We start from the raw sequence: 21,363 nt of genomic DNA on the forward strand, positions 1-21,363 counted from the left end.
ATCTGTAAGAGACATACATTAGTTTTGGATTCCTTACCGCTCCACCCATCCTCCCCGTTCTGCGATCTGACTTCTAGGATAAGGGATTCCTTTTCAGGGCCCTAGTTTTATGCACCAGTGGTCAGTGTCTTGCATGGCTCTGCGCTTCTGGCATGGAATGTCATGTAAAGAACTGACGTGAGCGCGCAGGGGCTGCGTCTATGTAGATACCGTGACGTCATTCAGGCGATCCCGATGCCAACGACTAACGTGGAGTCGACCGATGCCACCTACCGACACGCAGGGGGTACTGCGGAAGAAAAATTCTCTGGATCCAGTCTGACCCCCTTTGGGTAATTCTAAGGTAAGGAATCCATAACTAATATATGTCTCATACAGATATAGTGTTACCGAAGGTAAGTAACTTGTTCATTCCTCTATTAAAACAAATTCATACATTCACAGTGTGTATGGTGCAACATTCACCCCACCTTATGTATGCATTGTTTGTAGCAGGTGGTACATCAGTTTGCTTCCAGTACTTCGTGCTGACCCTGCAACAGCCTGCTGCTCCCTGACTTTAGACCTGTGAACTTCAACCTACAAAACAGAGGTTGAAAGAGGATAGGCATCTGAGGCATGGTAATAGGGACTGCTCTGCTAGTTCTGGGTTTCTTGACAGTCATTCTTCACGGTTATGTGCATGATTGTATGAAACAGTGGCTTTTCTGTACCAACGTATCAGGGTAGTCAACACCCCAGATAAAAGAGGGAGAGTTGGAAGGAAAAAGAAGCTAGCACACCAAGGTATATATTAAGCCACACAACTAAAAATTGTACTTTAAGTACGATAAAACAAAGTATAGAATTGCATATTTCCAAAGAAAAATATGTATTTTTGATGTATCTTTTTATTTGCACTCAAAAAAATGATTTTCTTTGAGAAGATCTTACAAGCATTAAGCTGCATTCACGCACTTATCTTCCTCATACTTCAACTAAGTGTTTGTTTAATATGCACAAATGTGTTTTTTTAATCGAAAAAGCCTTCGCTCAAAGCTGGCTCCTGAATTCACCACTTTTCCCTGGCAATTGCTGAAAATAATCTACCTCAGCATTGCAATAGAAGCACACTGAATGATACACCAAACAGCCAGTAACATGAGTTGAGGTATGTTCACTGTTCTGAAAAGGTACTTCTCATAAATGTTGTCACTATATTAGTGACAAAAGCTTTGTGCAGTCAAGCCAAAACTAAAAAAAAACACTTTTTCCAGTTCCTAGTTGGGCATTCCACCTAAAATCTTAAATTCTCTCCTGTGAAGTGAAAACCTGCTCTTTGAAAACCAGCTAAACCCTTAGTCCCATATGACTTGCACTTTTTGCCCATTATGATGCACCCTCTTCTTTACATCTGCAAGCTGATCTCCTTTTTATGATTCCTTTATAATCTTCATCCAGGGCCGGACCGGGAACCGAAACCGGCCCTCGAAAACAGCTGGAGCTGGGGGGGAGGGGTTGGGTTGAGGGTATTTTCTCTGCTAGCGAGTAGCTTTGTGCCACTTTTCCACTTTTGTTGCTGGGGCCCAATATTGCAGCTACAGTGCAAAACTGGCACCCAGTAACAAACACCCCCCCAGGGGTCTAAAACCGGTCCCCACCCTGGCGGCCCACCTGGGAAACGCTGGGTGCCCGCTACAGCCAGTCCGGCCCTGTCTTCATCCATCAGCTCCTGCTTCCTTTTGCCATTTTCTTCTCTAACAACCCTATCAATTTTTTCCTCTACCCCGTCTGTCTTCCTCTACATACCTCTTGAAATTCTATATTTGTGTGATCCATCCCTTTTTAATAACCTATAAACATCTTTGTCAACTCAAATCAAGTTTTCCGTTCCATTCGTTAATAGCTCATTGTCTCTGTTTTTTTCTGCATTCTGTGACTTGCAGCTCTGTATTTATAATGAAATAAAATTAACTACAAAGGCCAGATTGTAAAGCAAAATCCAAGGCTGTTAAAGCTACTCAAGCATAGATCTGGGAAACTTGAGAACCCTGGACTGATGAAACGTATCCTGAAATTGTACAATAAGGCCACTATTCTGTTCCTTTATCAGCTGTACAGCAGTTTAAAAATGTTTATTTTTATTTTTCTGTCTGTCATTTTTTTTTAACTGTTTCAAATGTATTTGATAATCTAAAGTTTAACATGTGTAGTGGTGCCTGCTTTAGACAGGAAGGATAATTATCACTTTTAAATGCCAGGTATAGTAATAATCTTGGCCTTGCGGCTGGAAGCACTTTCGGTGGCAGTCAGCTGCAGGCTGCTGCGCCGGCGGTAATGAGCTTCAGTGGCTACACTCAGAAGTGACGCCGGCTGTTCGCTGGGAAGGACCCTGGGAGAAGCAGTGTTTGTCATGCGTTTCATTTACCGCCACAGCAGTCCGACAAGATTAGGACTTGTGTGTGGATGGAAGTCTGTCCTGCAGGGAATCTCAGCTGGAGCTTCGCGGCTCCACTTTCTTCATTATAAGCGAAGGAAATCCGAAAAGTATTGCTTCTGCGATCTGACCTCGCGTTTCCACATGCTGGCGACAGAGGGAGAACACTAAAAACATGAAACTTCCCTCACAAACTGTCGCTGCCCTCGGTATCGACAAGGAACCGATAAGCGAGGGGTTTGAAAAGACGAACCGGAAGACGACGTGTATTGTTGGCTAGCTCTGAAAGGTACGTGTTTTCTACTTTTCTTTTACGCCTAGAGGCGGGGAGTTGTACACATGTGAAGTCAAGCATGGCCTGACTTGTTTAAAGAGTTGTAAATACTAGCATGTCGTTCTTGAACATTTTCTGCGCTCTAAAAAAAATGCAAGAATTTGCACAGTGATTTGACCTTAATTTAATGCTGTAGTTAAGACTCCGGTGTTACCGGTGACAGGTTTGTTTAACTAGTTTAGTTTGTTAGTAAAACTTCCATTTGGAAAGCCGTATTGAGCGTATTTTTTATGTTCCGTGCGTTTACCTAAGAATTTTCGGGCTTGACTGTAGGAACGTAAATGACAGCGGGAATGAGTTGTCCGCTCCCCCCCCACCCCTCAGCTTTTGGTATGGGAGGCCGCAGGGGGCAACATTTTAACCCCCCCCCCCCCCCCCCCCTTTAAAAACTTCTAAGTGGAAACAGAAGATCATTAAACAGTGGCAGAACGCACATCTTTCTGAATCCGTGCCGCACATCATCATAATCTCCTTGAAGCCTGTAACCTGAAGAGGAAGCGCTGACGGGGTCCATCACCGCTCTGTTTTGTTCATTATTTAATTACGGTCATTGAGGTGTCGAGCCTCATCTAAAGTGGCTGGGTTTGCAAGGCAGGTGAGCCAGCAGAGTTCAAGAAGGCTATTTTATGTTAATGTTGACTTCCCGACTTGAGAAAACGACAGATGTTTAGGACAGGCTCAGTACCTCAATAGACTGCAATTAAATAATTAGCAAAAGCAGAGACCCAACAAAGTGTGCTTCTTGTCTTAACCCCTTCGCTGCCAGGCCTTTTCCCCTCCTGTGCCACGCCCTTTTTTGGCTATTTGGGGTAGTGCGCGCTGAGGCCCCTGTAACATTTTGACCACATAAGGTATCCACGCCAAATTTGTGTCCTTTTCTTCCAACATCATGGGGATTCTAAAGGTACTCAGGGTTTGTGGATGCTCCTAGAGGGGTCACAGAAATGAGCCAAAACACAGCAACATTTTTTTTTTTCGGAAAAATGGGAAAAACGGTCTGCAAATGAAAGCATCTGGTTTTTTCCCTGCAAATGTTATCAAAAAAGGGTTTGTGGGGTTGAAATCACCATTTTCCCAGCTTTTCGGGGATACCAGACTTTTGTCAGAAGCCCAACATTTTTTACACAGTTTTGGCATTTTTCTGGGACATAGCCTAATTTTGCTATTTTTTGTGCTTTTGACCTCCTTCCAGTTAATGGCAGAAATGGGTACAAAAGCAATAATGGATCCTGGAAAGCTATACATTTTCGAGAAGAAGACAAAATTCTGAGTTCAGCAAGGGGTCATTTGTGTAGATCCATCAAGGTTTTTTTTTATAGAAACTAACAGTTAAATATAGGATAAATTGAAAATTAGTTGAAAAAAACAGCCTTTTGTGTCAACGTTTTCACCTGTAACTTCTTCTAATTTTGACAGCTCTTTGAAAGCAATATACCATTACATCCGCTGGACATTACTGGTTGTGGGGATATATAGGACTTGTAGGTTCACCAAGAACCCGACGAACCCAGAGCCAAAAACTGAGCAGCAACTTGCAATGGTTTTTTATTATGTACCGGGTATATAGTAATTATTCTGTAAAAATGTGTACATGGAAAAATCGGTATGAAAGACACCTATGTATTTATGAAATGGGAACAAAATATAGAGTTTAGAAACAGTAGATATTTGCACATTTCTGAAATTGGGAATACTCATACTAGCATGAGAATTATCAGGCATTTTTTAGAATTACTTCTTTTTTACACAATATCTTTCATTTGGAAGGCAGAAATGCATCGAAAGTCAATAGATAATAACAGTTCCTTTACAAATCTGAATTACCCTAAGTCTCCCGATAAAAATGGTACCTCACTTGTGTGGGTAGGCATAGTGCCTGCGACAGGAAACGGCGCAAAACGCAACGTGGTCACACCTCAATTTCGCAGTGAAAAATGACCCTTTTTTGGCAAAATGTCTAGCTGTAGTTTTTGAACCCTAGCTCTGCGGGCACCTTGGGAAACCTAGCAAACCTATACATTTTTGAAAACTAGACACCCAGGGGAATGCAGGTTGGGGTGACTTGACTGCCTCCCACCAGGGTCTGTTACCCAGAATCCCTTGCAAACCTAAAAAATTGACCAAAAAAAACACATTTTCCCCACATTTCTGTGGTGGAAAGTTCCAGAATCTGCGTGGATCCACAAATTTCCACCCACCCCGTGTTCCCCAAAGTCTTACGAGAAAAACGGTACCTCACTTGTGTGGGTCGGCCTAGTGCCTGCGACAAGAAACGGCGCAAAACGCAACGTGGTCACACCTCAATTTCACAGTGAAAAATGACCCTTTTTTGGCAAAATGTCTAGCTGTAGTTTTTGAACCCTAGCTCTGCGGGCACCTTGGGAAACCTAGCAAACCTATACATTTTTGAAAACTAGACACCCGTGTGCTTCCAGGGAGGCATGGCTTTGGTGGATCCCCCAACGTTTCCTTACCCAGAATCCCCTGCAAACCTCAATTTTAGCTGAAAAAAATCACATTTTTCACACATTTTTGTGTGGGAAAGTTGTGGCATCACCGGGCTCACTCAAATTTCCCACCACCCAGCGTCCCCCCCGGGTCTCCCGGTAAAAATGGTGCCTCACTTGTGTGGGAGGCCCAAGTACCCGCGACAGGCAAGGGCCCAAAACGCAGTGAGGCGACGTGAAAATTGCCTACCTCAAAACGACCTGGTTTTGCAAGGGGGGTCACCTGGGTTTTTGGCCCGGTGCTCGGCGGCCACTTAGGGGAACCTACCAAACCCACATATTTCTGAAAACTAGACAACCGGGGGATTCCAGGGAGGTATGGCTTGCGTGGATCCCCCAACGTTTCCTTACCCAGAATGCCCTGCAAACCTCAAATTTAGCTGAAAAAAATCACCTTTTTCACACATTTTAGTGTGGGAAAGTTGAGGCATCACCGGGCTGACACAAATATCCTACCACCCAGCGTTCCCCCGGGTCTCCCGATAAAAACGGTGCCTCACTCGTGTGGGAGGCCCAAGTACCCGCGACAGGCAAGGGCCAAAACATATTGAGGCGACATGAAAATTGCCTACCTCAAAACGACCTGGTTTTGCAAGGGGGGTCACCTGGGTTTTTGTCCCAGTGCTCGGCGGCCACCTAGGGGAACCTACCAAACCCACACTTTTCTGAAAACTAGACACCCGGGGGATTCCAGGGAGGTATGGCTTGCGTGGATCCCCCAGCGTTTCCTTACCCAGAATGCCCTGCAAACCTCAAATTTAGCTGAAAAAATCACCTTTTTCACACATTTTTGTGTGGGAAAGTTGAGGCATCACCGGGCTGACACAAATATCCTACCACCCAGCGTTCCCCCGGGTCTCCCGATTAAAACGGTGCCTCACTCGTGTGGGAGGCCCAAGTACCCGCGACAGGCAAGGGCCAAAACATATTGAGGCGACATGAAAATTGCCTACCTCAAAACGACCTGGTTTTGCAAGGGGGGTCACCTGGGTTTTTGTCCCGGTGCTCGGCGGCCACCTAGGGGAACCTACCAAACCCACACTTTTCTGAAAACTAGACACCCGGAGGATTCCAGGGAGGTATGGCTTGCGTGGATCCCCCAACGTTTCCTTACCCAGAATGCCCTGCAAACCTCAAATTTAGCTGAAAAAATCACCTTTTTCACACATTTTTATGTGGGAAAGTTGAGGCATCACTGGGCTGACACAAATTTCCTACCACCCAGCGTTCCCCCGGGTCTCCCGATAAAAACGGTGCCTCACTCGTGTGGGAGGCCCAAGTACCCGCGACAGGCAAGGGCCCAAAACATATTGAGGCAACATGAAAATTGCCTACCTCAAAACGACCTGGTTTTGCAAGGGGGGTCACCTGGGTTTTTGGCCCGGTGCTCGGCGGCCACCTAGGGGAACCTACCAAACCCACACTTTTCTGAAAACTAGACACCCGGGGGATTCCAGGGAGGTATGGCTTGCGTGGATCCCCCAACGTTTCCTTACCCAGAATGCCCTGCAAACCTCCAATTTAGCTGAAAAAATCACCTTTTTCACACATTTTTGTGTGGGAAAGTTGAGGCATCACCGGGCTGACACAAATATCCTACCACCCAGCGTTCCCCCGGGTCTCCCGATTAAAACGGTGCCTCACTCGTGTGGGAGGCCCAAGTACCCGCGACAGGCAAGGGCCAAAACATATTGAGGCGACATGAAAATTGCCTACCTCAAAACGACCTGGTTTTGCAAGGGGGGTCACCTGGGTTTTTGTCCCGGTGCTCGGCGGCCACCTAGAGGAACCTACCAAACCCACACTTTTCTGAAAACTAGACACCCGGGGGATTCCAGGGAGGTATGGCTTGCGTGGATCCCCCAACGTTTCCTTACCCAGAATGCCCTGCAAACCTCAAATGTAGCTGAAAAAAATCACCTTTTTCACACATTTTTGTGTGGGAAAGTTGAGGCATCACCGGGCTGACACGACTTTCCTACCACCCAGCGTTCCCCCGGGTCTCCCGATAAAAATGGTGCCTCACTCGTGTGGGAGGCCCAAGTACCCGCGACAGGCAAGGGCCCAAAACGTAGTGAGGCGCACTACGTTTAGGACCCTTGCCTGTTGAGGCACACTACGGTTGGTTTTGGGCCCTTGCCTGACGCGGACACTAGGCCTACCCACGCAAGTGAGATACCATTTTTCTCGGAAGACTTAGGGGAACGCGGGGTGGATGGAATTTTGTGGACCCACGCAGATTCCAGAACTTTCCACCACAGAAATGTGAGGAAAATTTGTTATTTTGGACACATTTTTAGGTTTGCAATGGATTCTGGGTAAAAGAACCTGGTTAGAGTCAGTCAAGTCACCCCATCCTGGATTCTCCTCGGTGTCTAGATTTAAAAAATGTACAGGTTTGCTAGGTTTACCTACGTGCCAACTGCGCTAGGGCCCAAAATCCACAGGTATGCACATTGCTAAAAAAAAGGCGGCGCCCAGTGGGCTTTCTGCTGCCCTGGGGGGGAATCGGGGAAGGGGGTTTCATCCCGATATGCCCCTAAAGGGGCAGAAAGACTGTGGCTATTTTTTGTGGGGGTGGGGGCATTGGTATGACCATTTTGGGCAGCCCCCACGCATAAAAAAGCCTGCGTACTCGCTGGCGCCTAGTGGGCTTTCTGCCCCCCCAGGGGCAGATCAGGGGCCGCTGCCGCCAACTACCCTCCCAGGGGGGCGGAAAGACTGGAGTTTCTCTGGGGGTGGGGTGGGGGTATTGTCATGCCCATTTTGGGGAGCCCCTACCCCTACACTAATAAAACAATAAAATCTATGGTTTCTAGTGGACTTTCTGCGCCCCCCAGGGGGGGCCTGATTGGGGGCTACAGATCCCATCTGCCTCCTGGGGGGCAGAAAGACTGTCATTTTTGTGGGGAGGGAGGGTGGGGGCATTGGCGTGGCCGTTTTGGGCAGCCCCCACCTCTATTTTTTTTTATTTTTTATTCCCTGGTGTCTAGTGGGCTTTCTGTCCCCCCGGGGGGGCAGATTGGGGGATGATGCCCCATTATCAGAAAGGCTGTAATGGTGGTGGGTGGGTGGGGACATTGGCGTGCCCCTTGCGGGCAGCCCCCACCCTAAAAAAAAGTAAAAACGAATCCCTGGTAGTTAGTGGGCTTTCTGCCCCCCCGAAGGGGCAGATTAGGGGCCAATGCCCCATCTGCCCCCCAGGGGGGGCAGAAAGACTGTAGTAATTTGGGGGTGGGGTGGGGGCATAGGCATGCCCGTTTATGGCAGCCCACACCCCTATTTTTATTGATACAAAAATTCCCTGGGGTCTAGTGGGCTTTTTGCCCCCCCCCCGGGGGGGCAGATTGGGGGCTAATGCCCCCATCTGCCCCCCAGGAGGGCAAAAAGACTAAATTGCACCAAAGGTATTTGGGGAGAGCAAAGGCCCTTGCCCAAGGGGCCGCTCCCCCCTCCCTGGTGTCTAGTGGGTGGATCCCTGCTTGGGGATCGCCCTCCTGTGGCGATCCCTAAGCAGGAATCCACTGGCTGAGATAGCCCCCTGAGCACGTAGAAAGTGAAACTGAAATGAGCCTCTTGGCTCATTTCAGTTTCACTTTAACTGTAATGACGTTGGACCGTCATTACAGTGAAAGGGGGGAGGGACCTCGGGAGCTGGGGAAGCTCTTCCCCAGCTCCCGAGGCTATTTTGGTTTAAAGGGAATCCCTCTGGTGCCCGCATCAGAGGGATTCCCTAGGGAATGCCTCATGACGAGCTGGACTCGTCATGGGCACAGCGCGACTGTGCTCCATGACGAGTCCAGCTCGTCATGGGCACAGAAGGGGTTAAAGCTCTTCAATGCGAAGTGTTGCATGATTTCAGACAGGCATGTTCTGTCTCGTGTTTGATCTTCAGTGTGTGTGAACATTCTTAACGGAAAAGCACACCGTTAAATCTTGTGACAATGTACATTTACACATACGTATAAGATGTCAGTTTTATTTAAGGTGTGAAAAGCGTTTTTATTCAACTCCATATACTAACGTTATTTGAATAACTGAACACAAAGCACTGACCTTTGACGTTCAACGGAAGAGAGAAGGTTGTCACCTTACAGTCTCTGAACTGCACAATACACAGTCCTGGGCTCAAATCTAAGCATACCCACTTGACCAAATTGTGATCCTCGGCCCATCGCTTTACTTCACTATGTATCATTTGTCTTAACCACCCAGTTTGGGAGCAAATTGAAATAATTCAGTACAGGATATGCGCTGTACAAAAAACCTCATTTATATACTGTTAATTAATATTATGTTGTGTATTTGGCCGTCCGCATATCCACCGGTATGGAATCCTAGCACCTAAAGAAGGACAGAGCTGATCCGACAGGTGGCTATTGGAAAAGCTGGGTTTACAGTTTCTTGTGAAATTCTAGTAATGAGCTGGTGGCTCTGATGTGCAGGGGAGGTTGTTCCAGGCTTTTAGAGCCAGGTAAAGGAATACTCACCCGCCGGCTCTACGGATGCGGGGGGCATGGGTGAGCTTGAGGCAGAGCGGAGGTTTCTGATTGGTGTATGGAAGCTTATGCTCCTGTTAATATATGCAGGGTCAGTATTCTACAGGGCTTTGTAAGTGTGTGTTGAGTGCTTAAAGAGTGTTTTTGTGTGAACTGAGAGCTAGTGTAGGTTTTTGAGATGCATGGAAATGTGAGTGCGGGGTTGGAGTTTAAGAGTTATTCTGGCTACTGTGTCTTCGATGAACTGGAGTCTCTTTGTGAGGAATGTGGTGACCGAACGTAGAGTGTGTTTCCTTAGTCCAGCTTGTTGGAGTTCAGGGCTTCTGTGACGGTTCTTCGGGTGTTGAGCAGGAACCAGCTGAAGATTTTTCTAAGGAACATAAGGGTGTGTAAGCAGGAGGAGGCGACCCAGATGATCAGGCTGGACATTAAGATTTGCTTGTCAATTACTATCCCTAAGTTTCTGGCTTGGTTCAACAGGTTGTGTGTCTGTGCTAGTTGCGGTAGCTACCAAGCCTCGGGCAAGAGTGAGGTGTTGTTTCCGAAGAGTTGCACCTCATTCTTAATTAGCTGAGCTTCAGACAATTGGATATCATCCAATTGGAGACACGCAGATGGTGAATTTTATGTGGGTGTTGGAGGTGTCTTGAGAGAGGATTATATGGGTGTAATCAGTATACAAGATGATGCGGAGGTCGTTGTCGAGCAGTTCCATGTAGAAAGTGAAGATCATAGGGCTGTGCAAAGATTCTTGGGGGACTCAGATCAAGTTTGAGGCAGAAGAGGTGTACGGATCTAGGCTGATCGACTGAGTACATCCGGTGAGGAAGGAACTGATCCATCTGAGAGTAGGTCTGCGTATGCCATTTTTGTGGGAGTGTTGGATGAGGTTTTGAAGAGAGATGCTGTTGAACGTGATGGAGAGGTCAGGAAGAATGAGTGCCACTTTTGTAAATGATAAGGCAATTGTCATTGGTGGCGGTGATGAGGGCGATGTCAGTGCTGTGATCCAGAATCCTGAATCCAAATTGTGAAGGGTACAGGAAGCGTTTGTTGTTGAGTTGATCAGCCAGTCCTTTATTGACAATTTTTTCCAGGATTTTAGCCAGATAGGGGAGCAAGGAGATTGGTCAGTAATTGGCCAGTCTTCTGGCCACTAAAGATTTCATCAGTGAAGAAAGTATGGTGGTGTGTTTCCATGTATCTTGGAAAATGGCAGTTGTGCATGAGTTGTTGAGTATTGAGGTAAGGGTGGCACACGGGGTCGAGTACTTTGGTGAGGATGAAATGCAGACACAGGTCCGAGGAGGTTCCCATGTGGATGGAGAGCATGGTGCGGGCGATTTCCATAGTGATGATAATGGGCCAGTGGGGAGTTTCTTGAGTGCTCATCACTTAGTGTTGGAGAACGAGGGTGGGCAGGTCCGGCTGGGAAGCAAACTTGTAAATAGCCCTGATGTTATCGCTTAAGTTGTGAGAGAAGCTGGGTGCAGAGCTTCTGAGTAGGGTTGATGGCTGTGATGCTGGCAGTGGGGGGGAGGTGCTTGAAATTTCATTAGGAGTGTCGTAGTTCTTCAGTATACCAGCTGGCTTGTGGTCTAGTCTAAGCAGTGGTGATGGTGAGAGTAGGGCCAGGTTTCTGCACAGGAGGTGATCCTGGATTGGAAGTTGGTGATAGATGGTGGAGATAGTCTAGGTGCGGTGGGCAGCTGGTTTGGAATTCTGTGGTCCAGGCTTCCTTGCGGAACTTGTTCCAGTTACATCTGGAGTTTTTGTTACCTGTGATTTGATATTAGTAGGGTAGGTGTAGGCAAAGCAGACAAAGAAGTGGTTGGTTCAGGTGAGGTGGTTGGACTTGTCCACCATGATGTTGGGTTGTTGGTGAAAACAGGGTCAAGGAGATGTCTGGCAACATGGGTGGGGTTCTTCACTCGTTGAGTGAGTCAGTGTGTTCGGGTCCTTCCAGGAGGTTGTTGGCGTTCGGGTCAGTGAGGTCCTCGGTGAAAGTTGAGGTCACCTCGGAGGAAGAAGGAGCTCTAGTCGAATACAAGTAGGGCAATGAGGTCTGTGAAGTGTTTCTGAGGTTGGGGGCGGAGCTTGCCTTATTCTAAGATGGCCGCTACCTAAGGCAGCTCTCCCTAACACCACCAAAAATTCGTCATTATCATACATAATAACTAAACGGAATAGAGACCCGAGGATGGAAAACGCATCGGAAGCTGAGCGCTGCTAGAAAAGACAATTGCGGCCAAAATCGGTGCAGCCAAATGACAAGATGAGGCTGTGACGCACTGTGGGCAACGCAGTACAAGGCAGCCCTGGGCTACGTGATCTTGCGCCAAGCCTCAGGTGTAGATCGAGACAGCGGAGCGGTGTGCTCGGAGATACGGCGTGGGAACCTGGTGACCAGGACTGTGAAGGCACCAGAGAGGGACGCCGATACATCCTAAACAGACCTGGGGATCACGGAACTGCAAACAGAGGTTGGCGGCTGGCCTGGGAGAATCTGCGCCATCTCATGCCTGGATACACTGCGAGGCTGCACACTGTACGGCCCCTGAGAGCAGACAGGTACCCTGCTTATACACGTTGCTGGGTGCGACGTCCCCGCCGCATAGCGGTCTCTGACTCAGGTGGAGGTTTGGGGGAGCGTCTGCGGAGGGGGCCAGCTGCAGCAAGACACTAATACAGCCGTACGCCGGTGAACTGCAAAGAGGGGCAATCATTTTTGTTGGCTTGCGCTGTGGTCACACAGTCTCTCGATTGCAGCTTGGGCCCAGTAGTGACAGAAGGTCCCTCCCCAGAGAGATGCTTAAGCGGAGCCAGCTCAAAAAACAGGTACATTGTGGACTTTCTGAGTAGAGCTCAATATTATAGTAAAATCAGCCAGGAGTACTGCAGGGATTTTCAACGTCCTGCGATAACTGCTGGAAGGAGCCAGTAGGGGTGAACTCGTTGTGGATTTGCAGCCTGTGCAAGATCCTGTTCACAGGTGACACGGGGGCCGTTTGGGAAGCTCTATCAGACGCCACTCACGCACGCTAATCACACGTTCATAGTGTGCATAGACTGGCAACATGGGCAAGACAGACAGATTACATCCTAAGCTGCAGCTTGATCTGCGGAAAACCCTCAGATCCAAGGAGACCGCGACCCCGGAGCAAGATTCCACTCCGGACAACCCTGACTGCGGGCCTAAAGTGGATATAAAGCAAGCGTTCTGCACCATCCAGCAGAGCCTATCAAAAATAGACAGCAAAATAGATGCGCTGTCTTTTCGAATGGGCAGGCTGTCCGAAAGATTGGACAAGCATGGTGGCAGATTTGACGCAGCGGAACAAAGAATATCAGACATGGAGGATATCACCAGAGCAGAAGCGGAGACAGATAGGGAGAGAGACAAGATCCTGTGAACCCTGCAAGTGAAAGCTGAAGATCTCGAAGCGAGATCTCAACGTAATAACGTTCGTATTTTAGGTGTACCAGAGTCTACCAATGTTGGCAATATGGTGCAATACACAGAAAACTTCTTGTCAACCTAATGGGTCGAGACACCTTCTCCGAGATACTAGTGGTGGAACGTGCCCACCGATCCTTGGCGCCTAAGCCAGGCACGGCTCCCCGACCAATAATAGCTAGGCTCCTTAATTATAGGGACCGTGATGCGGCCTTGTGTAAAGCCAGAGAACTGGGGGAGCTTCGACATGAAGGAATGGAAATAACATTATTCGTTGACTTCACGGTGCAGGAGGCGCAAAGACTCTTCACTCAGGCAAAAAAGAAACTTCAAGATCTGAATTTGGAGTACAGCATGCTATATCCCGCCAAACTGAGGGTCAAAACTGATGGTAAAGTTCAATTTTTCACCGATCCCAAGGCAGTCCTACAATTTCTTAAAGAGACAGAACTACGTCGTAAACATCAGGGATCGCCGAGTCCCTCCCCTGTGCAATCGGAGAGCTCTTCAACGGCCCAGGAAGATCGAGACACAGGAAGAGTGACCACCCGAGCAGCTCCAAGAAAAGGCGAAGTATGGTAATGTAGAGAATTCATAGACAAAGTACTGAGTACATTTTGATTCATCATTAGAGATCACCGACTGTTCCTATTGAGGGGCCAGAGTACAGACTGAACAAGTATAAGAACTCTGGCTGATGCCCGGGAGCGTCTTGACCGGGATAACTGCAGGTGCATTAGGCGCATTGGTTGCAACTTGATACACCTCGGAGAGACAGTTGTTTTAGAAACTCATGCTATAATGAGAACTAACAGAGTGGCATTGGGAGCTCGAGAAGATAGCCACATCAGCCCCCAAGTGTATCACACCTTTCATCTTATTTGTCTTTGGGTTGGGGCTTGTTTTTCTAGATAGATGAGGGGGGTAGGGAGACCAGATAGCCACGACAGTTGGGGATTTTCGATGCGTGGGAGGGAAAGGTTGTTTTATTAGACTGGCTGAGAGTATTGTACAAAAATTGCAGCGGAGATCACACATGGCATATATTATTGGCAAGGGATATGGTGCAGGGCAGAAATTGTCTAAACCGAATGACTACGATGGGTGAGAATACACAGGTCCTTCTTCAGCTCATGACCTGGAAAGTCCGGAGTTTAAATGACAACAGAAAGATCAGAAGGGTGGGCACCTATTTAAAAAGACATTCTGTGGCAATTGCCATTTTACAAGAGACACATCTGGTCCCTGAATGTAGCGAGGCAGTATATCGCAAATTACAGTGGGTATGCTACTCTGCCGATCTTACATCGCACGCTAGAGGGGTACTGATCTGGGTAGATAAAAAGGCAGGGGTGGAAATGACAGGCGTACTCAAGGTTACACAAGGTAGATTTGTGGTAGCCATATGCAAAAGAGGGGACTTGCAATTCCTCCTAGTAGGCAATAAGGCCCCTATTATGACAACCCACAATTTTATACTTCCTTAGTGACTAAATTGGTGCGGTGGAAGGGGATTCCAGGAGATTTCAAATGTATACTAAATCCAAGTGTAGAAAGATCACAGGGCCCACCAAGACGTTCAGCGACGGCCGCCACAGCCATCCAAGAAATATTGCAGTCAGATGCCGTCATAGATATTTGGAGATATAAATCCCCTGAAGGGAGAGGCTATACACATTACTCCTCAGTGCACGACACTCGCACTCGAATAGACTACTGGCTCTTGTCTGGGGAACTGAGTTCCAGAGTCACAGCAAGCACACATTTAGCGCGAACATACTCCGATCATTCCCCCTTTCAACTAGCCTTGAGGTACGGGGTACCGAGCATCCCACCATTCACATGGCGTTTCCAACCTTATTAGTTTATTGACACTGTCTTTAAAGAAGGGTTATCCACAGCTACAGAGAACTTTTTCCCCTACAATATTGGGTCAGTGACCTCATTTACCACGATACGGGAAACATTTAAAGTGTTCATCAGAGGAGTGGTAATATCCACCCATGCAGGTGTGTTACCTTCCATACGAGGTAGATTAGACATGCTAGAACGGGAAATAGGGCACCTAGAAAGAGTCATAGAAGTGGGGGGAAACACACAAAACATCGCAGACCTAAAACAGAAACTGGCAGAACACCTAGACACAGCCAACAACGAAATCAAACATATAGGTAAATATGCATCGGCACGATGCTACTGAGAGCGTAAGAGACCAGGTGCCACGCTTGCAGGGATCTTAAGGCAGAAGATAGAATTGGACGCCATGGTAGGCATGAGGGACGAAGAAGGGAACACATTACACACACCAGGGGACATAGCGGCCCACTTCCACACATACTATAAGACGTTATACACTTCTCAAAACACTTCAAGCACTGAAGCGCGAGAGGAATATTTTTCGTGTATTAAAATTCCATGGCTAGTGATGGAACATAGGCAACATCTTATGGCACCGTTAACATCTGATGAAATACGAGAAGCATTGAGGGGGATGGCGGCTGGGAAAGCTCCAGGATCACACAGGCTCACTGTTGCCTCCTATAAAGAATTTCAAAACCTGTTGATTCCCCATCTCAAGACGCTTTACGAGGAGATGGCAGAGGCAGGGCATTATGCCGCCCTCCTTGCGTGAAGCAGTTATCGTCACGTTATTAATTCCTGGAAAATCACCTGCCAATTGCTCATCATATAGGCCCCTCTCTCTGCCTAATGTAGACGCTAAACTGTAAGCTAAAATCTTACAGTTTAAGACTAGCTTAGTCTAGACTAGCTTTATTGCTCCCAGGAATAATCTGTCCAGAACAGGCAGGGTTTGTCCCTAGTCGCAATTTATCTCAGAATCTGAGGACCCTGTTTGGCATAGTGCAGAGATTAAACCCCGAAATTAAGGCGGCAGCAGTCTTAGATGCTGAAAAAGCCTTCGACTTGGTCGAGTGGGTCTTCATATTTGCTGTCTTACGCAAAATAGGAGTCGGAGACATATATATCCGTCTGGTATTAGTATTATATCCATCACCCACAGCCGGAGTGCGGATCGGGAATTAAGTATCTCAATCATTTAACATCACCCGGGGGACGCCACAGGGCTGCCCACTATCCCCACTATTGTATGCGATTGTTGTGGAACTCCTGGCCTGCACAATCCGCGAGTATCATGCACACAGAGGATTGAGTTTCCTTGAGTACACGCTGAACATCTCAGCATACGCATATGACACGTTATTATATATACGTAAACCGGAGATGCGCCTATCTCCAATATTACATGAAGTCGTACAATTTGGTGGTCACTCTGGGTTACATATAAATTGGGATGTCTATGCTATTTCCCCTCACCCCCCTGTACAGTGGAACCGGCCATGGAGTTCCCTTTGTGCTCGACCAAAGAGGCAGTTCGATACCTGGGCATCCAATACCACACAGATCCCGTGATAGTCCTGCTGGAAAATTATGGCAAGGCCACACAGAGGCTTATAGACATTGTAGATAAGTGGATAAAGCTTCCGCCCTCATTTATGGGGAGAATCTCTATCATGAAGATGGTGGTACTACCACGATTCCTATTTTTATTTGAGAATATACCTATATTGCTTCCAAAACACATGTTCAAATGTCGGCGCATACAATTGATATGGTTAGCATGGGCTGGTAAACAACCCCACATACGATGGAATTCACTTACTCTATCCTATGACGATGGTTGGGAGCTCCTGATCTAGAGAAATACTATAGGGCCGCCAACAGTGGATTTGCTCACTATTGGATACATGGGCCTCATGATCTGCCCTTCGGGTACATGGAAAGAAATGCAGTGAATCCTCTCACACTTCCACAGACCCTTAACCAACCTGCATCCAGGAAATTACGAGTTTTTGACTCCATTGCTGTCACTGTACAAGCATGGCATACGCTACTACATATGCAGGCGGGAGCCTTTCTATATGCACCAGAAATGCAGTTACAGTGGTGCATGTGGTTTCCACTGGGTCAAGACGTGGGAGCAAGGCAGGCATTACAATCTATAGGGATAAACACAATGGGAGATTTTTTTTTAAAGATGGGGTGCTAGCGACCTGGGAGTCATTACAGCAACCTGACCAACAATTGAGGGGCACAGTTTTATTTCATTACGATAGAGCCGGCCGGGCAGAACTGGCGTGCCCTTATTGGGGATGATCTTCTGGAACCACAGAATATGGGGGCACTTTCCACACTCATTAATGTCGAGGAACCTGCTAAGCTAATCACAAAATTCTATGTTAGCCTTCAGGACACGTGCAAATCCGAAGTTTTAAGGGTAAGGTTTGAGTGGCAGCGTGATCAGGGTGCTCCCCTAAGTGACAAAGAATATTCTATTGTTGCGCCAGCACCTGACTGATACATGTAAAATTTTTACACAGGGTGTATTGTACCCCTGATCGCCAGTTCTGCTACGGACTAGCAGAGACCTCCTGTTGTCATAGATGTAGACTGGAGGGAGCAGGATTCTGGCGTTTAGCCTGGCAATGCCCAGGGGTCTACGCCTACTGGGAAAAAGTGTTCAAGTAGCTAGGATTGATTATTAGTGCAGATCTAGACCCTGACCCTAAAATGGCACTCCTGGGATGGGACCTCTCAGTAAATAAGACCCTGCGCCCATTGGTGGCTATAGGCCTCCTACTTGCTAAGCGGAGGGTGGGATTACGATGGATGAGGGGCCCACTTCCACTAATAGCAGAGTGGCACACAGACATGTTGTATTGTAACACTCAAGCCGATACATACAGTGAATTGCTACCCCCCAGAAGTCATCCCAGGAATTACTGGAGTCCTTAACAAACTTACTTGTTCAGTAACACTAACTGGACAACATTAGAGTGACAGAACACCACCGAGGTGGTATTGTCGCCAGAGGCAGGTACATAGACGATGGAAGTCACCATGGGCGGATGATGGTTTACACTACTCGAGTTCTTATGTACCAAAAAGGCCCCCTAATATTGCATTGGTTAGTAGAGTTATGATTCATAACCACAGGAGACACTGCATGTACTGATGATAGGATTATACGCGGGATACTCCCTGTATACCAGAATTCTGCCCTTGAGTATAAATATATTTGTATGCTATCTTTCCATGCCAACATTGTGTTTTTGAGCTGTATGCGTTAAGTTTTATACTGAAAACAATAAAAATAAAAACAATTTCCGAGGTTGGAGCTCGGATCGTGAGGTCGGTAGAGTAGGGCTCATCCCAACATCTCCAGCAACAGGGTGGTGTTGCTAGAGATGATAAGCTTAAAAGCCAGGTGTTTCTGCTGGTCGTTGGAGTTGGCAGATGTGATGGAGCGGTGAATATTTCTTTGTAGGTAAAGTCTAGTTCTCCTCCAGATTTGAAGGTTCTGTCCTGCAGAGGTGGCTCCTCGATATGACAGACGAGCATCACCCCCCACCCACCGCAAGCAACCAAAAAAATAAAAAATAGAAGGATAATAAACGGTTGTTTATTATCATTTTATTTTATCTGTCGGAGTCGAGGCTTGGGGGCGGGCCACAGATGACGGGGGATCAGTGTAATCGGTGTGCATGACGGTTTGGTCAGCCATCTCAGGATGGCCAAACAGTCATGTGCACTGAAGCACTTTCCAACCCAAGCTGCATTGCTGGGTTGGAGAGAGCAGGCACAGGTTCCCAGTCTACTTGGGAGGGAAAATCCATGGCGATAGGGTGAGTCCTGACGCTGCTTTGATGCAGTGTCAGGATTGGCCGCAAGGGATTCTGGGAGCTTGTGCCTGCAGTGCACAGAGCCAGATCGGAGCGTGTAACACATGCAAGTTATTTATTTATTTTCTTTTTTTATTTTGCTGTCCGTCCCCGGTTCCCCAATCCTCTACCCCTTTGCCCAGATACCGGCCGCTACTACTGTCCTGCGATCTTGAAGCCTGGGGGTAAAGCCACTGCCTTGTTGGTGGCCAACATAGAGTTGAGGCAGACAACAAAAAGACAAAGCGACGGCGGACTATGATAGCCGCATCTCACTGTTACGTTCTTTGTGTGGGAATGTCTTACAATGATCAATGGGAGTGTGCACAACAAATCCTGCACCTGCTGTCGTTGGGTGCAACTGCAACGCAGATCAAGAATATGGATTATATTAGAATGGTGCACCACTGAGCTTCTTTCCCAAAGTACATAATATACGGACAAGAGTTCCTTATTTTGTTTCTCCTTTTTTCAAATAATGTCATGCAACAACTCCAGCCCACGCGTTTCGTTCAATTGAGATTGAACTTCATCAGGGCTTAAACGTAAAATCGGTCAAAAATCCAATTTGGGGTGGCGAGAATAGAAGAATTCTAAACGGACCGGAGACTGGACGTCTTAGAGAAGTGGCTAAGGTATAGATGATGGGCCTACACACCTGAGCCCTTTCATGGAACTGTTCTGTATTTAACTGTAGCAGCGTTAATTCTTACATATGAAACCATGGGGAGATAAAGCAAGTTACCGCTGTTTCGATTCACTTCTATTCGCTCTACCCCAAATTGGATCTTAGACCGATTTTATGTTTAAGCCCAAATGAAGTTCAATGTCAATGAGAAACAAAATAAGGAACTCTTGTCCATATAATATGTACTTTGAGAAAGAAGCTCAGTGGTGCACCATTCCAATATAATCCATGGAGTTGAGGCAGGTCTCGGTGAGGAAAAGGAGGTCTGGGGAGAGGTGGGGCAGGTGGTCCCAGACTTCAGTGGTATGTCTGACGAGTTAGGAATGTTGAGGAGGAGTCTTGACAAGTTGTCATGGGTGTTGTGCGTGGGGGTATGGGGCAGGATTTGGACATGTGTGTTGGTTGAGGAGGGCGAGCAGGAGAGGAGGTAAGCAGCACAGGAGAATGCACCTGGGGAGGCTCTAGTGCAGCGCCATTAAGGTTGTCCCGTGTTTAGGCCATGGAGATCAGTGGCCGCATAGTACCTGGGGCTGTGGTGGATGGGAGGAGGATCATGGTTCTTGGCGCTGGACATGGCCACACCAAAGTAGTCTTGTTTTACGTTCTACTAACAATATAAGCTATATAAATAGAGAACATGATGAACAAACATTTTGGGTAACAAGTGGTAATGTCATTAAGGCATAGCGGTATTCTTGAATGTTTTGTGTTTGAACTAATTAAAGTCTAGTTTTTTCATGACATTTGTTGCTTGATTTACATCTTTGGGTGACTCTGCTTCTGCTTTGGGTCTTGGAGCCAAACCACGCCCTTGGCTCTGCTCTTCACAAAGTTGTCCTTTCCAGAAATGTAGTTTCTCCAACGCCCTTGCTTAAATCAGTGATTGACGAACGATTCACGCTCAGACTCAGGAGTGGAGTGGAGTCAGGTGCGGAGCAGGAGCAGACCAGAGCGTGTTTAGCATCCGACGGCAGTTGGCTGTGGCGAGAGGAGCAGCGTGCAGCGTGCAGCGAGCGAGCTGCAGCTAAATGCTAAATGCTAAATGCTGAGAGCAGTGGCAGAGCTGAACAGTTGAGCAGCGAAAGGTTGTTGGCGGTAGGTGGAGGTCGTACGGGACGGGAGGCATAAGGTGGAAGGTGCTCCTGATCTGCTGGACCCGCTTGACCCGCCTTACCCTGCCCAGTTCAAGCTCATTTTCGGCGGCGTTAGATTGCCGCCGTGCTTCCTGCCTGCTGTTTTGATAACAGAGGTAAGGACTTTGATGAGAGAGAGGAGAGAGCGGAGAGCAGTAAGAGAATTCGTTGCTGTTGCCGTCGTCGCCTGTTCAGCTGGTTGAACTCTTACGCTGCTGAGCTGACAGTGCCTGACCGAGCCTGTTCGAGCCTGCTCGAGTCCACCCATATTGGTGGCCTCCCTCTTGCTTTGCCTTGCCTTGCCTGCCTGCCTATTTAAGACAAAGGAGGGTATGCCTGGCTAGTGGGCTAGGTTAGTGCAGTTTTTCTCCCTTTTCTTACAAGCGGAGAGGCGCAGTGAAGAGAGTGAGGCGTACCAGAGAGAAGTCTCTTTTGGAGAGGAAAAGCAAGAGGAAAGTGAACTGAACAGATAAAAAAAAAAAAAAAAAAACTTTTAAATAGCAGAATTTGCTGAATTACCGGAATCAACGGAAATCGACGGAAATTAATTAGTAGTAGATTTTTAATTGTGCATGAGTCTGATAAGGG

At 47.4% G+C, this 21,363-nt stretch overlaps 1 protein-coding gene across 2 annotated transcripts in view; it reads left to right on the forward strand.

Moving 5' to 3' along the window:
- Positions 1 to 2,575: 2,575 nt before the first annotated feature.
- GALNT3 (polypeptide N-acetylgalactosaminyltransferase 3) overlaps positions 2,576 to 21,363 on the forward strand; it is a 517,623-nt gene continuing 498,835 nt past the window's right edge. Inside the window, exon 1 of one of the 2 annotated variants that reach the window (XM_085645397.1) lies at positions 2,576 to 2,705. The gene's annotated coding sequence lies outside the window, so the exon portion shown is untranslated. The remainder of the gene's footprint in view (positions 2,706 to 21,363) is intronic. The other variant, XM_085645398.1, reaches the window with a different exon arrangement.

Source organism: Triturus cristatus, chromosome 3_1, assembly GCF_964204655.1.
Source record: "Triturus cristatus chromosome 3_1, aTriCri1.1, whole genome shotgun sequence".
Lineage (NCBI taxonomy): Eukaryota > Metazoa > Chordata > Amphibia > Caudata > Salamandridae > Triturus > Triturus cristatus.